Genomic DNA, 19329 nt, shown 5'->3' with positions numbered 1-19329 from the left:
AGCTTCGTTTCATAGCATTAGCCCACATTCCACACACTGAGCTCTCGGCTCTGCCTCGTTGCCTCCGTTCACAAAGTCGTACTTAAGAAAATCAGGATTGTACTTGCGCACACATTTAGACTTTTGGGGGGTATGGCACCACTGTAGTCTTCATTTTTTCTTTTTAAAAACGTATCCATTACTTTCGCTACAGGCTAGCGGCTAGCTGAGCGTCTTCTGCTTATTGGAGCTTGTTAAACAACTGGCTGATGCATTACCGCCACCAGGTGGTGGGAAGCTATATTGTAACTGAGCATCTCATGGATAACAGTAATATCGCTGGTGTCTTCAATTGATAACCTATGCGGTCCCACAGGTGCAAAACTGACCCTCTAGGTGGCGCTCGCGGCCCAATCGTGGGTTATGGTTCAGAATCACTGCCTTAGCTGGAGTTAAAGGTTCCTTTCTTGAGGATCTACCCAATCACACTTGGTCTTTTACTAATAAGGGCATGGTGTTGATTCTTACCTTTGGTACAAAGGTTGTACCAAAAGCATGGGGAGTATCCAAACCTGTGGTAAACACCAATAAAACCAATAGGACTGTAAATGGAAAGGTTTAGTAACAAGGCCTTGATTGGCATTGCTAACATCAGTAGCATAACTGCATGTATTACAAAGATAGGTAGTTGGTACATAGACAGGGAACTACAGAAAAAGACAACACAAATATTAAGTTGTTTCAATGTAAATGTACGAGTTGACTACCTTTTTATATTTGGTTGAATTAATACAGAATATATTGGTAAAATGTGTTCATTAGTTATGAAGTAAACAGAGACTTGACTCAGACTTAGTCCAAAAGACTTAACATAATATTGTTTGGTTTTTTTAATACCAATATATTTTTTGTTTCTGTATTGCCACTTACTGAAATAACAAAACGGCAACATTCCACATAGAGTTAAATAGATTTTGCATTGTTCCACACACTTAATACATGTGAAACAAAAAGCTTCAATGACTTGTGTTATCCAATTGGAATTTCCATATTCCCCTCCCCCATTAATCTACTGTACTGTATATACAAGTCTTGAACTTGGATTTTAGGGGATAACTACATATCAGGGACTACACATGTAAATTAGCTTATAGATATGAATAAGCTTAATAGTTACTCAGTCTATGTACGTCTATGTACGTCTTTGTATTAAACCGTTCAGTACGAGTCGTTTGAATAACGCTCGAGCATTTAGAAAATGCAAAAGCCTAAATTCAAGAAAATATAATGTTCTCAGCTGGTCTGGCTGTGGGATCGACTATCATTCCTTAATGACAAGCCGCGACCCAAAGAGATTATCATAGGATTTTACTTTCACAACTTGAACGTTGAACGTACTGCTCTGCAATGTCTTTCCTCCTCTCAGCACCCTCTGTCATGGTGTAACTCACTCGGTCAGAATGCTCATATTTGATTGGCTGAGCTGCATCACGTGATGTGATTCACTACCCATCAGCCTCTACTGGCTATTAAGTTTCGTTTCGCGATAGTCATGTGCTCGCCCACTGACCAATCACCGCACACTCTGCAACTCGCGGGAAAGCTACACGTGGACACTGAGCGGCATGTAATGCTGACGTCATTATAGGCCGGCGCGCAGGCTCTGACAGTCAAAGAATACGCCCAACATGTCAAACTAAAGATCTGATTGGTTGAACACTGACAATCAACAATATCGTCCCCATTTACTTTAATCTGCACTGGCTGCAGGTGAGAGTCTGCAGGCCTCTGGCTCTGTTCTTACCTAGAGACACAGAGGTGAGATCTGATTGGATAAAAGCTCTACTTAAAACAAGCTGCACTGGAAGCAGAGCAACTGAGGAAGACAGTAGCTGTGCAATGACAAAATAAAATAATTTTATAAATTATTATACATGTAGTGTATTTCAGAAAAAGTATTAAATTATAAAATAGATATAGCTTTGTGATTCTGTTTAGGCCAGCAGAGACCTTGCAGGCCCTGACGGCCCGCCACTGTTTATGACTGAGAACACGAGCCGGGCCTCACTTACTCTTATGACACAGCTTGCAGTAGCTTGGCTTGAACAATACAAGACCATATGCTTGCTTGTAATGAAATGGGCTTTAATTGGTGCATGTGAACCCATGAAACAAACCCTTAATCCTCACGATATTAACACCACACATTGTAGAGATTTGGGCCTGGATTACAATATGCAAGCAGTTGTTGTGGCGTTACATCCCACAGTGTGTCCACATGGCACAGCAATTGGATGATTGGACAATTACATTCAATTAAAGGGTGTTTTGAATTGAGCAGCCAACCATACACCTAATGAATAATAATAAATCCTTATTTATAATGGTAACATTTTGTTGATACAATTGTACAAAAACTCCGTTTTACACGACCACACACTCCTGCGCACTTATTGTTATTCCTGCAAGGAGTCACGCTACTCTTATGACATATGCATCGAACTGAGATTTGTAAGATCCGCGGCCAATAGGGAACCTCCGATCGACCAATGGTGTAACTTCAACACCTACTTCGGCCATTGGTGCAACTCCAATCTTTGCTCTTATTTCAATGAAGAAATACCATAGACTGTATATAAGAAGTGGACGTAGTCATTGTGACGTCACCCATTGGTTTGTGTACTGCCATTATGAACCTTGAGTTCTGCGATTTGACCGTCGCCATCTTGGATTACAGCCGAAGCCATCTTGGCTTTTTGCAACCAGTTAACGGAAGTGACCATATTTGGAATGTGGAGGAGTGATGTAGAGACTCTGTACACGGCTCTGGTAGCGGCAGTGACCTGTCAATCACAGTAGCCCTGCCCTAAAGCATACCCTGCTTTATGGTCTATTTGACTCTAAATTGACCATAATTTACTAAATGAACATCATGCTGTATTGAAGAAGACTTGAAACCAGAGATTGAGACCATGAACTCATGTTTACTGAGGTAATAAATCAAGTGAAGTCATTTTCTCATAGACTTCTATACAATCGGACTTCTTTTTGCAACCGGAGGAGACGTCCCCTGCTGGACAGAAGAGAGAATGCAAGTTTTAAGACACTTCCACATTGCCTTCACTCGTCAGAACCGGAGGTTGCTGCATGAGAAATACCAGAGACTGTTCAGAAAGGAGACGGCCCACTGAGGGTCAGTTTCTTTTATCGGTGTCACGTGGGCTTCGCCACTGCCCCGCCCCTTTAGGAGACTAGCGGCAGGTCCCGAGTCTCTAATAGGAGATGTAAATGTGAACACAAGTTCGTGACCCGTTCTTTTGCCCCAGTCAGCAAAGTAAATATTGAACGGATTTTTCACAACCCTTGAACACTAAAATGGCATTTTCCAAACACACAAATCGGGGAAAACTTTATTTACATTGTTTGAGACCTTTCTGCCTCAGCAAGACACTAATCTAACCTCGCAGAACACAGGAGATGGTTGGAAGAAGGTTTAAGCAAGGGCTTGGGAAAATATAATTTTTCAAATGAAGCTTTAAGTGTCTAGCCAAAGCCTCGAGCGTTTGGGTACGGTTAGCAGAAGGCTAAACTATTAGCATTACATTTTCTCTCCATCTCTGAAATGCTTCGCCACCAAAGTCTGTCTTCCTTTTTTTGTGGGATGCTTTGCAGTGCAGGCAGTCGTTGCCGATGCTGGAATAGCAACTTTTCCCTACAGCATAGTTGGTTGTTGAATCAGGCATTAACCCACACACACACACACACACACACACACAAATCACCCTACAACTCAAATGTTTGGTTCCCAACCCGATCTTCTGGACAAACCCTGACATAGTGGCGCTCAACTTGGCCTTTCTGATCGGACAGCAGCAAACTGGTCAGTCAGTGACACTTTGGCTCCCTGGTGTATTTTTGTCTTGCAGCTTCTCCCCCTCCCTAGGCCGATATGCGGCGACACCCCCTTATAAGTCATTCCAGGAAGTTACGGCTTGTGTAACAGCTATTTTTTTTTCTCTCCTCCCACTGGCATCATGGTACGGATAAGTAGGAAACGCCAAGCTGAAATGGTCAGAGATTAACATCTTGAGGTTTGGCTGCAGAGCAGTAGGACATGGAGTTCAAAGCATAAACGGAAAAAGGCAAATCCTACATATTCAGTTCAGTTGTGATTTGGGGACACAAAAAGGAGTCTCTATGGAGGCCACAAACAAAAATCGAGATGATATAGACAAACAAGCACTCGAATCAACTTCCTGTACAGTGCACTGCAGGTTTGCAGACAGGATTACGGTTCCTATTAGCACCTGTGACCTCAGCACTTCGTACCTAACTCCATGATTCACTCACAAAGCCTTCCCTGTGTAGGCTTTAGGGCAGGGGTCTCAAACTCATTTTCACTGCGGGCCACATCAGCATCATGGTCGCCCACAAAGGGCCGGTTGTAAATGTCACTACTCGTAACATATTGTTAAATAACTGTCTGCATTCACAGTTTAAAGTAGTCTTCAATGTACTCACAATACATTTCCATGTTAAATGTACAGTAACCAGCCAAAGAGCTGCTTCTATGACTGTTTAAGTATCTCATAATTTTGACTTTCAATCTCATAATTTTGACTTTCAATCTCAGAATTTTGACTTTCTATCTAGAATTATGACTTTCTATCATAGTTATGACTTTCTATCTCATAATTTCGACGATGGGGATATTTTTATTATCAAGTCTAACTTTAAAAAAAAAAAAATATATATATATAGAGTTTGAGACCCCTGCTTTAGGGGAAGCATCTACATTAAGGTACTTTTTCTTTCATTTGAGATCACAAAAATACTGTTCCAGATACAAGTCACTGCTGGAAAGCGGGTAAAAAGAAATACAATTTAGACCTCTGACCCGTTAGCCCCTTATGCTGACCAAGCTGCTTCTTGGTCAGCTCAGATTCAGCAAATATAAGGCACTTGCAACAATTGCTCTTCCTGATGCTTATTCTCCTCAAATCCATAATCCACGTGAAAGGACCCACGCTCACTGTGTGTGTGTGACCGGTGGGTGCCCAATTTCTATCTGACTGGAGTCTCACCCGACCAGGTTTCAGGTATCTGTGGACGCGAAGCCACCTGCTGCACGCGGGAATTAACATGGAAGATGAGGGGACACACACACTTGTATCACATACAAAACTATACAAGCTCACTGGGAAACTCCTGAGGGACAAAGTCACCTTGAGACACAAGATTGTTCTGCTCAAGCTGGTGGACAAATAAATGGGCCTGTCCACTGTGAAACCTGGGCTCTTCGGCAACTTCATCTCCTCTTTGATGTCCTCCTTTCCGCTAAAAGTTCCAGCTTGTTTGAGTAAACATCCCCTTTAAGCAATTTGTGTCCATTGTGGGATGGAATTATTAGCAGCCCCTCGCCTTTAATTATATATATATATATAAATAATGCAGTTCAATCAAGCTAAATTTATGTTAATCTTTTTATCAGTGGATTACAGTATGAAATCTATCTGACAGCAAAGTATCTTAAATCCAATTAAAGCTGCGAGCAGCGATGAGCGGGCCCTCGCAATATGCACGTCGGGGTGCCGGCGGGACTCCGGCCTGCGCGGTCGAGAACGTCCGCGACCCTCGGACGGCGCGAGGACTCTGATTGATGCTGCCATTCAGTTCTGTGACCGTCAGACACTGCATGCAGGTTCAGAGCATGGCCCCAATATACTTTTATTTCACTCCATATGTGATACATGTTCCTACCAAATTTCATACATCTAGGTGAAACCTATTGCGAGGGCTGCTTCGTTGAAATTTTGTAGGGGGCGCTATTGAGCCGATTTGCCACTCTGAACCAATAACATCATATTCCCTAACTACATTTCGGCCTTGTAATCTACTTGCCAAGTTTGCTTATGTTTCGAGCATTTTTAGCCTCTCAAAATGACCTTCGTTGTTAACGGCGAAGAATGCGTCGCCACGGCAACAGCTTTTCACGAAACAACAAGCTTTGAGTAACTTTTCATCACAAAGGTCTTTAGACTGTACCGACCAAATTTGAAGTTGATCTGATTAATTCCCTAGGAGGAGTTCGTTAAAGTGCAGCGCCTGGAAATTACAAAAACGACACTAGAAATTCATAAGAAATGCAAAATGGCTGACTTCCGGTTGGGTTTAGAGCATGGCCCCAAGAGACTTTTATTGAAGTACATATGTGATACATGTTCCTACCACATTTCATACATCTAGGTCAAACGTACTGCGAGGGCTGCTTCGTTGAAATTTTGTAGGGGGCGCTATTGAGCCGATTTGCCACTCTGAACCAATAAAATCATATTATACAACTACATTTTGGGCTTTAAATGTGTATGCCAAGTTTGCTTATGTTTCGAGCATTTTTAGCCTCTCAAAATGACCTTCGTTGTTAACGGCGAAGACTGCATCGCCACGGCAACAGCGTTTGACGAAACATCAAAAGCTTCATGATCTGGCATTATGAACTTCTTGTATTTGTGTGGAACAAATTTAATATTGATTTGATTTACCTACTAAGAGAAACAAGCCAAAGTATAAAGACTTTAACTTCCTGTTACCAGTAGGTGGCGCTATGACTATGATTCAAAATTGGCCTGCAGATGTCTTCAGGCCTGGAGTCTAATCAAACACATGACATCTGGTAAAGATCTGATGATGTGGAGTCGAGTTACATCAGTTTATTCGTTCATGGCGAAGGATCGAAATTCGCCGAGCCGCCACGTCGCCGCCCTTCAGTAACTTCTTACAATCTTCACAACGAAGCATTATCAAGGTCTTAAGGCTTGTTTGACAACATTTGAGAGGGATCTGATTAATCTGTGAGGAGCAGGATGTCAAAGTACGCAGCGTACAACTTCCGGTTGCCACTAGGTGGCGCTATCACTATGATTCAAAATTATCATATAGATGTGTTCCGGGTCAGGATGTTATGACATATGAGAGATTTGGAGCAGATTCGACAATGTACGGCCGAGTTACAACAACTTCCTGTTTCGTGGCGAATGGTGTTTCTTTGACGCCACGCCACGGCCACATAGTTCGATAACTTTTTGATATTTGAGTAACTTTTCACTGTCAAGGTCTCAAGAGCAGACTAGCCGAATCTGAAGTCAATCGGGTCAAATCTCTGGGAGGAGTTCGTTAAAGTATGACGCCTTGAAACGGTCAAAAAACTCATTAAAAGTAAAAATGGCCGACTTCCTGTTTGGTTTAGAGAAAACGGCCAAGAGGATTTTTTGTGCGTCTCATCACGTTCCACATACCGACCAAATTTCATACAGCTGGGTGAAACCTGATGTTGGGGCTACTCAATAGGGGGCGCGAGCGAGCCAATATTTCATACCGCAGCTGGACACCCCAATCAGACTGCAATTTTCGCAAATTCTGGCTTGCGTGCCAAATTTCACAACATTCCCAATATCCCAAGCACCTCCTTTTTGCGACGAAACACTAAAAATAAGAATAAGAATAAACATTACGGTTTCAATAGGTCCTCCGCTCCGACTACGTCGGTGCTCGGGCCCTAACTATTCATTGCATTGATTGCAGTAAATCGGAGCAGGTTCATATCGGTTTGTCTCATTTCCATGACAGATTACAATTGATTCTGTGACCCAATTGACCACTAAACCTTCGTTCGGGGCCTCGCGCACGTCACCTGTTTGCACCTCCACCGTCTATAAAGTTACAGCCGCGGGATTAATAATTCAACGGCACCTGAAAATTCCCTATAATAATTAGCCACGAGCTAGCACCGCGCACAGACGGAACAAAATGAATCATTTCCCTGGCAGTGTGAGCCGAATGTCAGATATGAACCATTTCAACATTCCCGATAAGCGCTCAATCGTATACTCACGCTCGCGGAAGTAAAGTGCGTCTGTCAGCTACTCACAGCGGAGCGTCTATGGAAGAGAAAATGAGCAGCAGTCCCGTTGCAGTTCTCCGGGTTTTATCCTCAATATGTCGCTAGTGGAAGTCCCCAAAACTATCCTCACAGGTCTGTTGCCGCATTAATGTCGGTGCTGCGGTTCACTTCAGCGACCTGTTCCTCACATGACAGCCGCCGTGTGTCCTCCACGTGTTGTAGACTAGCGTCAAGTCCGCCTGCAGCATCGGGAGTACACTTCCGGTTAGTGTTTCTTTTAGAATAAACCTCTCAGTAATGACTAGGTAGTGGTGCAGTAGAACAAATAAGTCATGTTTTGAAGTCTAGTCACACAGTCTATGGTCCGTGTCTTACACTATATCAGGGCTGCCAAAAAATAATAAATAATTTTGGCAACTAGCTGGGGAATATTACCGAAAGGCTGAAACATGATAGCATTTCTTCCCCATGCAGTAAATGTAGGTATTTAATGCTAATAGTAACAATATAAATATTTCATTGTTCAGCTTGTCAGAAAGCGCAAGATGTTTCAAAACCGATGCGGCACACTTAAAAACATAAATATATGCATGAAACAATGCATTCAATTAAATTTAGCAATGCTTGTTGGGTCATTTTCAATGCATGCTTAAATTCTCACACAGTTGTGATGTACTCCATCAAAAATGTTGCAAAATAAATTGAAACACAATACCATAGAAACATAATTTTGGTGCATTTCTGCATGTAGTAATTTTAATTAGTGCTATAAATACATTATTTTCTTATTAGTGTGTGATTCGGAAGACCTTGTGTAAATAAAGCTCCTCCAAATAGTCTACTTCAACTATAATTTATAAAAAATATTATGTTTGATGGAAGTAGTCACACCTTTACGTTGGGCCAATGGAGGTATACTTTTTAAATTTAAACTTTTATTTTGAAAGTAAATTTGCTCCATGTCCGGTACTGCTTTGACACATTCTTGACACAGCCGGTGCCAGAATTTGAAAAAGCTGCGCTTCCATTGCCCCTAAAAAAAAAGACCTGAAGGTTAAAATTTGTGTGAATTCTGACTGTCAAATGATTTTTTTTCGGTCAGAATTCAAGTCACAGAAAAGCAGACACAGAATGTGTCAGTACCATTTTTATACCAGGGTTTAAAAAAGAAAGTCTGTATGAAATCAGGACTTTACACTAGTGTGAAGATAACACTGATTTAATTAATAAAAAAGGTTGTAGTATGCAGATAGCACAGTATTGATCTAGATCCAGGAGGTGGCAGCAATGCCATGTAATTGATGCCATAAAACCCCAAAGACGAAGAAGAAGTGTTCTTGCTCCCCCTGAAGAAGACACATGTGGAAACGTAAATAAATAGAGGCCAAATCCCAATGTCCCCCCTAAACCCTCAAACCCTGAACCCTCAAGGACTTACTGACGTCACCTGGTAAGTGGGTGAGTGTGAGAGACTGTGAGGGCTTGAGATGGTGTAAATAGGAATGGGACAGCACTTTGCTGCAACATATCACGTTACCATGAAAACGACAAGAAATATGATGTATAATTGTGTGTATTTATTTTACACTTTGTACTCCCTGATATTAAAGTCTTCAGACTCTCTTTCCTCTCTCTTTCCTCACAAGATCAGAGGTAACTTCATATAATCTATTTCCTCATTTTTGTCAAAACAGCTTCAATGACAAAATCAAATATTTGATGAATAAATAAATATCTTCTGATTTCATGTTTATTTTTTGTTCCATTTTTAACCCTTTCAGGCAGGGGTCTCAAACTCATTTTCACTCCGGGCCACATCAGCATCACGGTCGGCCTCAAAGGGCCGGTTGTAAATGTAAGACTGTGTAAATGTAACTACTCCTAACATATTGGTAAATAACTGTCTCTGCATTTGATTATTGTTTATTCAAGTGTAAAAATATTGTACATGTAGTTATATAAATGTAAACATATATTTTAGCACATTTCTGTTATTATAACTTAAATCCTTTTAATTTAGGGTTAAGAAACCCACATTACTCTATCAAAGATCAAACTATTAAAGAAAATATCAAAGACAAATATCAAACACAAGTTATTACAATAACTTTGTTCAAAGCTTAAAATCCTTTCAAGGGTGCGTTTGCACAATCCGACATGAAATATTTCATGTGTTTTAAAGTCACGTTTGAAGTAGTCTTCAATGTGCTCACAATACATTTCCATTTCAAATGTACAGTAACCAGCCAAAGAGCTGCTTCTATGTTTAAGTATCTCATCATTATGTCTTTCTATCATAGTTTTGACTTTCTATCTCATCATTATGTCTTTCTATCATAGTTTTGACTTTCTATCTCATCATTATGTCTTTCTATCATAGTTTTGACTTTCTATCTCGGAATTATGACTTTCTATCATAGTTATGACTTTATATCTCATAACTTCGACTTTCTATCTCATAATTTCGACTATGGGGATATTTTTATTATCAAGTCTAAATTTAAAAAAAAGAAAAGAAAAAAAGATATATCTTTTTTTTTTTTTTTTTTGTGCTGGCGGATTCGCAGGCCACATAAAATGACGTGGCGGGCCGTATTCGGCCCACGGGCCGGGAGTTTGAGACCCCTGCTTTAAGGGGTCTCAAACTCATTTTCACTCTGGGCCACATCAGCATCACGGTTTCCCTCAAAGGGCCGGTTGTAACTGTAAGACGGTGTAAATGTAACTACTCCTAACATATTGGTAAATAACTCTCTCTGCATTTGATTACTGTTTATTGAAGTGTAAAAATATTGTACATGCAGTTATATAAATGTAAAATGATATTTAAACACATTTCTGTTATTATAATATATTTAGGGTTAATAAACCCACATTACTCTATCAAAGATCAAACTATTAAAGAAAATATCAAAGACAAATATCATCAAACACAAGTTATTCCATTAACTTTGTTCAAAGCTGTTTGTGTCACCTCTCTGCATCACTAATGTTCCTCCCTGTCGTCGTCCTGTGCATGGCAGCTACATCCAAGAGCTGCTCACTGAGAGTCAGGTCTGATAAACATGGATAGGTCAGAATCAGAATCAGAAACCGTTTATTGCCATCGTATGTTGAACATACAAGGAATTTGCCATGACGGGAGGTGCGTAACATTTAACATCAATCAACAACGAGCAACAATGTAAAGTAGAACAAATTAAATTTACAGAAAATATAAGATAAAGTGAAATATAATAAAGTGCAATATAAGATAAAGTGAAATATAAAATAAAGTGAAGTCGAGTGCACAAGCTGTGTAGTGTGAAAGTGTCCAGTGAGATAGAAGGGATGTGTGGGGGAGTGACCGGTGGGAAATTGTCCTGGGGATGACAGAGTCAGTGGGGGTCCCGGGCTCTGTTAATGAGCCCGACTGCCGACGGGAAGAAACTGTTCATGTGTCGTGAGGTCTTGGTCCTGATGGACCTCAGCCTCCTGCCAGATGGAAGGGGCACAAACAGTTTATGTCCAGCTTGAGAGGGGTCAGCTACAATCCTTCTTGCTCGCTTCAGGGTTCTTGAAGAGAACAAGTCCTCGAGGGACAGCAGATTGCAGCCAATCACCCTCTCAGCAGAGCGAATGATGCGCTGCAGTCTGCCCTTGTCCTTGGCAGTGGCTGCAGCGTACCAGACCGTGATGGAGGAGCAGAGGATGGACTCGATGATGGCTCTGTAGAAATGCACCAACATTGTCTTTGGCAGGTTTAATTTCTTCAGCTGCCTCAAGAAGTACATCCTCTGCTGAGCCTTCTTGGTGATGGAGCTGATGTTCAGCTCCCACTTGAGGTCCTGGGATATGATGGAGCCCAGGAAGCGGAAGGACTCCACCACGTCGACGGGGGAGCCACACACAGTGATAGGGGCTGGTGGGGCTACGTTCTTCCTGAAATCCACAACCATCTCCACTGTCTTTAGAGCGTTGAGCTCTAGGTTGTTCAACCTGCACCAGGTCACCAGATGGTCAGTCTCCCACCTGTAGGCGGACTCATCCCCACCAGAGATGAGTCCAATGAGGGTGGTGTCATCCGCGAACTTCAGGAGCTTGATGGACTGGTGACTGGAGGTGCAGCTGTTGGTGTACAGGGAGAAGAGAAGAGGGGAAAGAACGCAGCCTTGGGGGGAACCGGTGCTGATGGTCCTGGAGGATGAGACGTGCTTTCCCAGCTTCACGTGCTGCTTCCTGTCAGACAGGAAGTCTCATAATTTCAACTTTCTATCTCATAATTTCGACCATGGGGGTACTTTTATTTTCAAGTCTAGCTTTTAATTTTTTCCCAAAATTAAAAAAAAAAAAGAAGATTTTTTTTTGTTCTTTTTTTTTGCTGGCGGATTCGCGGGCCACATAAAATGACGTGGCGGGCCGGATTGAGTTTGACACGTGTGCCTTAATGTTTCTGAGTAAATTTATTATGACAGGCTGAACACACGTGATCCGTCCTCTTTGTTTACCTTTTTTTTTTTACGTCTCCATGCGTCCACTGGTTACCCGTGTTAACGTCACATTGCAATGATTTGTGGGTAATTCCCTTAGGCTAAGTCAGCATACCATGCTGACTTACGGAAAGGGTTCATAAAGGGCTCAAAATGTCTGCGAGAGAGTCCTCAAACACTCGATGATGTGACAGTGGGACATCCCTAAACCCTCACGGACTTCGCGGGAGCGCGCCTCAAAGTCCGTGAGTCCGTAAGGGGGGACATTGGGATTTGGCCATTGATGAAGTGAACAGGTGTGTGTGTGCTGTCTTCCTCCTCCAGCCAGAGAAGAGTTCCAGCAGCAGCACAAGTTTGATGAGATTGAGTTGTTTGTTTGAAATTCATAAGGCTTCATAAAAGGGTTATAAAGAATAAAACATTGTGGAAATAATGTTTTATAAGTTCAGCGTCCATGATGCTTTACACCGCCATGTCAAAGTGACAACGATGTATGTGTGTCTGTGTCTTTCCTTCTGCTTATCTTTCTCTCTGCCTTGTTGTCAACAGATTATGAATATAATGGTTTATAGATGGGAGTTTGTCAGTGTTGGGGAAGTGGTGGATGATTGTTTACAAGTTTTTGAAAATGACGATAATCACATGAATACTGTTAATATTCGTAGTAATAATGAGAACACATCAAAAAGAAGAATATGAGTCCTGTGTTACACAGCACATTATAACTACTTTATTCAGTTATTCAGACACAGAGAACTGCTCCAACGTGTCAGAACAGATTATAATTTCTACGTTTCTGAAATGGAATAATGTGTTACAAACATCAATAACACGTTATTGTCACGCCTGAGGGGCAGATTGGAGACTCAAACGCAGACACAGAAGACGAGGTGGAGTTTAAATGAGGAGCTAAAGGTTTAACATTGATAAAGATCACAACTTGTTCAAACTTAGAAATATCAATTGTCATCATTCAAAGTAAAACCTTCAGTTGTAGCAACAAACCAAGCCGGTCCTCACACTTCACAGACAGTGAGCATTCATAATGTAAAACGTCTCGTTTTGATTCAGTATAGTCAAAAATAATTCTTGACACTAAAGCTGAACTAAACCTTTGTGGTTTAACTTCATATCACACATTTTTCTACATTAATCTTCCAAGTCATGCACTGTTGATATATATATCTTTAAAATATATAATACATATACAAAAGATAGAAAAGTCTAGTTTTTATTCAGTACAAAGTGAGAAGAATTATTTTTGCTTTGGAACCATTTCAGAAATCTGAACACTGAAAGGTTGTGAGCTTGTTATCATTCTTCCCCGCATGCTTTGCAGTTGAGCTGAAAAAAAAAGGTTCAAATAGTCTTAAAATATCGTGTAAATCGTCTTGTATTTCAAGACAACATAAAATATTACTAATTTGAACTGATCATTTGCCTGTTTGCGAGCGTTAATAAACAGTGTCGGGCATTTTGACACATAACATAATATATGTACACGCTTGGTTGACTTTTGTCACTGAGTCTATCAACCACATGTTGCTCACAGTGGTGGAGATTCAATCATTTCTGCAACATTTCCAAAAAAGCATTGTCTTACGATCAACTATAGACTGCATACTTTTACTGATTTTTATACATTTCAGACTCTCCAGATTGGCGTCATCCAATCTGGATGTGTCGCTAAACTGTGAAGGAACAGGACGCTGTTGTAACTTAACTTCACATTGTCCAATCTGCTCCAAATTTCACATACTCAAGCCCAAAAAAACGGGGCAGGAAATAGTAAATCCCAAAAACAAACGAACAAACAAAAACAAAAGTTGAGTCACGAGAAACTGGGAGAAAGGCACACAGGTAGGAAACAAGGAATGATGATGATAAAGGCAATGAAAAAGGGGAAACACTGACTAAATGCACAAGAAACTAATTAATGGAGCACAGGTGTGGCGGAAAACAGATTAAATCTTTACTAAAACAGCACATGGGGAGGGTGAATTTCAAAACGGACTACACAAAAACCCAAGACATGACCCCTGTGTCACTTCCTCCATTACTGCACAGCCAGACGACGTTCGGCCGATCTTTTAAGCAGCGCAAACTGAGCTGTGTCTTGTTTTGTTGAGGTTAAGGATTATTGGTTACTTACACTTATCTGATGGGACAAATATGGATCTGTCAGGCTTTGTACGAAAAAAATGAACTGTGAAGAATCAAAAAGACAATGAGTGTAACCGGCGAAAACACCGTAAACCAACCTCCACAATGCCGAGGACGGATTGTAATCTGTAAACTCATCTCATATTCATGGTTACTTTCTTGCCTTTGAACAAGCCCTGTAAAGAAACAAGGCAAGTAGTATATGAATTATAATGAAAAAAAGATTGAATATGTAAAGCCTCCCTCAAAATGATCCCTTTCTGACCCTCAAAACTACTCATACAGTGTTTTAATACCTTTAGTGACTATACTTCTATGGTACATTCAATGAGTACAATACTTTAACATATAATATCCTCTATAAGTAAGAATATTGTAAAAATATAATACATTCCATAAGTAAACATATTGTGACTTTTTAACATATTTTGACATTCTTATTATTGTGACACTTCTACTCACCACTTGGGGTGTTATTAAATCCTACTAATAATGTTTTTAATACTGAAAGCCTTCACAGTAGTGCCGTTTGACTGATTAATTGTTCATCAGAGTGACGGCCAGTGGAAAGAAGCTGTTCCTGTGTCTGGTGGTTTTGGCGTACAGAGCTCTGTAGCGCCTACCAGAGGGGAGGAGTGGGAACAGCTTGTGTCCAGGGTGTGAAGGGTCTGCAGTGATCTTTCCAGCCCGTTTCCTGACTCTGGAAGTGAACACGTCCAGGATGGAGGGCAGGCTGGAACCAATGATTTTTTTCTGCAGACCTGACAGCCACCTTGTCTGTTTGATCTATTATTTATTATTGCTGCGAATAAAAACGTTGTACATTTGCTTTTAATACACCAGAGGGCAATGTTGATGTAACGTTGTGCTTAAAGAAAAGAAAGGGGGAAAACAGATATTGCTTGGCACTTTATCATCAACAAAGGAATGAGACCTTACATAAGTAATGTAAACCCAATATTTTCCTCTCACATCTGGGGGTGGGGGTTCTTCATCACCTTATAGTTTTTTAAGTTTTATTATCAGTATTAATGTATATTTTAAAAATCTGTACTCCGCGCCAGCGTGCTATTGTTTTGCTGCCCTTCATTAATATTACCAATCCGTTTAGCTTATTGGTTGATACGGCTGTTGAAATACCGCCTACTTTTAGGTGACGCATTTTATTGGTTGTGGCTTCGGTTTTGCATAAAGTGAGTCGCAAGGATTGGTCTACACAAATGTCAATTGTCTGCGGCATATTGTGTGAAGTCCCGTGTACTCGCGTGCTTATTGGATAAGAGGCCAGCCTGCAGCGGAGCTGAGACTGAAGATTGGCTAAAAAAGATGTCAGTCACGATTCAATCAAAAGTCATTGGTTGATGTTTTTGCAATATTGAGGGATTTAGTTTTCTCCAAAAACCAGTCAGACAGGCAGAGACGGCAAGACATACTTCAGCGATTGTCACATAAATATAATGTTTTTATCAACGAAGCCGACGGTATACGCTCTGTGGACTTAACTCTACACCTACAAGTATTATAACTGTGAGTAAAACAACCATCTTTGTTTGTAGTTCCCACGCGGGCAGTCAGACGCGGACACTGAGTGGACTGATAACGTTAGCTATCTCAACTATGTTGTTGTCAAGAGAAATTAGCTCACTCAACGTTGGTGTTTTTATCGGTTAATTAACGCCCACTTCAGAGCGTTAACTCATTAGAGAATAAAGTCTTTGTTTCGTGGGCACGTGTCAAAAGTGTGACTTTTAACCAGGTAGTTGTGAGACTAGTAACGTGAGTTCAGTTGAAAGGTTTGGCTATCAACAACACTGAAGTTGGTTTCACAGCAGAGCTATTGCTACCTCGTGCTACTGTAACGTCACTGTCCAACTTGTTCAAAATTGTAAAGATTTAGAAAGACGTATCTATAAGGCAACGCCGTATAACGCGTATTAATTGATCACATGTTCAGCTAGCCAGAATCACACGCTGGTGTCGCTGATCGAATGACCGAGTTATTCGGTTATTAGCTCGGAAGCTAACCGCGAGAACATTTTCCAATCGCCGGGAAATTGTTAATAATTTCGAGCAACTTGTCTTGTAGAAACTTATTTAATCATATAACGAGTTAAAGCCGTGGTGTCAGTGAAGTGTCATTATCAGGTTTAGCTGTCAGTCAAAGCAGAGGGTCCCCCTTTGTTTTCACCCGTTTCTTAGTAACATTTCATGGTCTATTATTTTGTTATTCTCTGATCACGCGGCCATGCTGGTTAATCATTTAACGATTTAAATGATTCAAGCGGGCCTGACATGGCTCGTGCACACTTCAAAATACAAGTGTGCGTTGGCACGCGCACACCCTCTCTGGGTGATGTTTACTTGCAGCATCTCAGTGCTATGGTGTGGTCTCCATGAACAGATTCCATTTCATCCTCAAAGGTTGATGAAAGAAATAAATTATTTATAATGAATTCACGTGCTCTGTTTGGATGACACTATTTATTTTACTTATTTGAGCATCGTTCATTTGTTCTTTATTGTTAGACATTTTAGTTCACAGCGTATTGTACCACAATGTTGTCTTCTCGGTACATTTACAGGCAAAAAGAAATACTGTCAGGCTGTGTGTGTGTGTGTGTGAGTGAGTGAGTGAGTGAGTGAGTGAGTGAGTGAGTGAGTGAGTGAGTGAGTGAGTGAGTGAGTGAGTGAGTGAGTGAGTGAGTGAGAGACAGACATGCATGCTTTGCAGCTGAGCTAAAAAAAAAAAGAAGGTTCAAATATCGTGTAAATCGTCTTGTATTTCAAGACAACATAAAATATTACTAATTTAAACTGATCAGTCTGTGTGTGTTAAGAAGTACACATTCTTGAGATCGCCTGTCATCTTTGTACTGCCGGTCCTACAGCCGTTGGTCACTAGGCGCTGAGGCCATACCGTGGCAAAGCATCAAGACGTTGAGGCGCATTGGATTATTCATTTGATGAATTCATGGCCCAACGCTGAGAGCCGTTACTTTATGACATTAGTGTCACAGAACGAGAGAGCCTGATCTGCGTCTTTCCTCTCGCTCAACAATGGAGTTTTGGCAGGCAGCCTCCTCGTCTTCTCAACTTTCCTTCCTGCAGCTATTTCTAGCTAAATGGAAAGGGTTGCAAAAAACAAATCTTTAGATGATGCACAGAGACGACTGAGAGGCAGGCAGGAAAGTAAACGGAAAAAGAAAAGTGTTCATCCTTCTGTACAATAGAGGTGGGAGGGGGGGACGACGACGACACATCATGGAGTTGAATTTAATGCACAAACGCTCTGCTTGGATTTCTCACAGTTACATTTTGAAGAATTGTGCTTTTGAAAACTCAACCTAGATTTGTGAAAAAGGAGACTTTAGATTTGTGTTAGCCCTTAAGACATTGAATAAATGTTGTGTTTTGTTCTGTCACATTGAAGCATGCACACATGTATGAAATCTAAAATATGTTTTCTTTTTTTTATAATTGCACAAAAGCTTGAATCTGGACCCGGTTGTGTTGGACATTCAGGCCTTGTTCAGACTGCCAGCTCAAATTTTGTTTTCTGGTAAATAGATACATTTAGGAAGTCTGGACAGCAAAAAGTCACATGAAATGCAATATATATTTTTTGCAAATCTTATCCAAACCGTATTGGGAGGTGGTTTGAAATATGGTTCCAATCGGATGTCTACAATGCGTCTGAGTCCAGACTTTTCAAAGTGTGGAACAGATCCACAAATCTATGCTCAGTAGGAATTTGATTGATTTAGTTATTTGTGTCTCTATATACATAATTTGTATGTTGCCATTTATTGTGCGGCCACTGAGAAAATGACCAGCGTCAGGAGGATGACTTTGATGACTTTGATAACTGCTTGTATGGCCGAACACTACAACAATGACAACACATTAGTCTATAATGCTTTTTTCTCTGACGCGGCGCGAAACTCCAAATGCAAAGGAATTAGACATCACAGCAGTGGTATGTGGGGATTATATCAATCAGATCCATCGGTCGTGCACCTACAGCGCTCAATGATCGCATAGGTTCAATTTTGGTACACTCGGCTTGACTCTTTACTCCTGGTGTTAGTGTCCAAGTTTGTAGTTCAGTGGGTTCAGTGCTCAGAGAATGGTCTTCAGCATACTGCAGCTTGATTACGTGAATAGGGGTTGCTGGGGGTTTGCTTCGGGCTGTCACTTTATGATAACCCCGAGAGACTAATAACATCTTTGGTAGAGCTAACGTACGGTTGAGTGTTGGAGAAATACTCATTTTAAGTATGCAGCTCTTCAGAGCAAATATAGCAGAATCATTTTTGCAATCTTTTAATGATCAATCCTGCAGCCCCACCATCCATTATATCGTTCAATGCAACTTGAATACATTAATTACTTCAACAGGTCTTTTATAGAATTTTATATATATATCTTATAACTGGAAAGAGTTAAAAAGACTTCTCCAGAAATTGGCCTTTTGTTAAAGAACCGTCTGCACACTTGCTCCCTTACTCTCTCTCGCACGCACGCACGCACGCACGCACGCACGCACGCTGAGTGGCCACGGGCAACGAGTCCAGTGGTGCAGCTATGCTGTCTGTGGGAAAACAAGCTCAGGCCTACTGACTACCAGCCGCTTTGCAAGGCCTCAGTCTATTCAGCAGCTCTGTTGATATTCCACTGGCGAGCTGTGCTGCTGCAAGACAGGATTGTGTGTGTGTGTGAGAGAGAGCGAGAGTGTGTGTACGTGAGTGTCTGTAGAGGAAGATGGGGGGGGGGGGTATGGCCCTAGGATGCAGAGATCATAATACAAGTGTTGACATT

General features: G+C 41.1%; 1 protein-coding gene and 1 pseudogene across 12 annotated transcripts in view; one reads left to right on the top strand and one right to left on the bottom strand.

Annotated features, from left to right (window-relative positions):
* Window positions 1-8057, bottom strand: part of LOC306780753 (cytoskeleton-associated protein 5-like) — an 82517-nt gene extending 74460 nt beyond the window's left edge. For 10 of the 11 annotated variants that reach the window (XR_013772164.1, XR_013772165.1, XM_079273218.1 and 7 more), the window contains exon 1: window positions 7871-8057. The gene's annotated coding sequence lies outside the window, so the exon portion shown is untranslated. The remainder of the gene's footprint in view (window positions 1-7870) is intronic. The other variant, XM_079273222.1, reaches the window with a different exon arrangement.
* A 7857-nt stretch (window positions 8058-15914) lies between these two features.
* Window positions 15915-19329, top strand: part of LOC306779287 (centriolar satellite-associated tubulin polyglutamylase complex regulator 1-like) — a 25459-nt pseudogene continuing 22044 nt past the window's right edge. The window contains exon 1 of the transcript in view: window positions 15915-16038. The product of the transcript in view is annotated as a centriolar satellite-associated tubulin polyglutamylase complex regulator 1-like (transcript). The remainder of the gene's footprint in view (window positions 16039-19329) is intronic.

This window comes from Melanostigma gelatinosum (assembly GCF_949748355.1).
Source record: "Melanostigma gelatinosum genome assembly, chromosome: 1".
Lineage (NCBI taxonomy): Eukaryota > Metazoa > Chordata > Actinopteri > Perciformes > Zoarcidae > Melanostigma > Melanostigma gelatinosum.
Note: the sequence above shows the minus strand (reverse complement) of the source record. Positions and strands in the feature narration are given on the sequence as shown.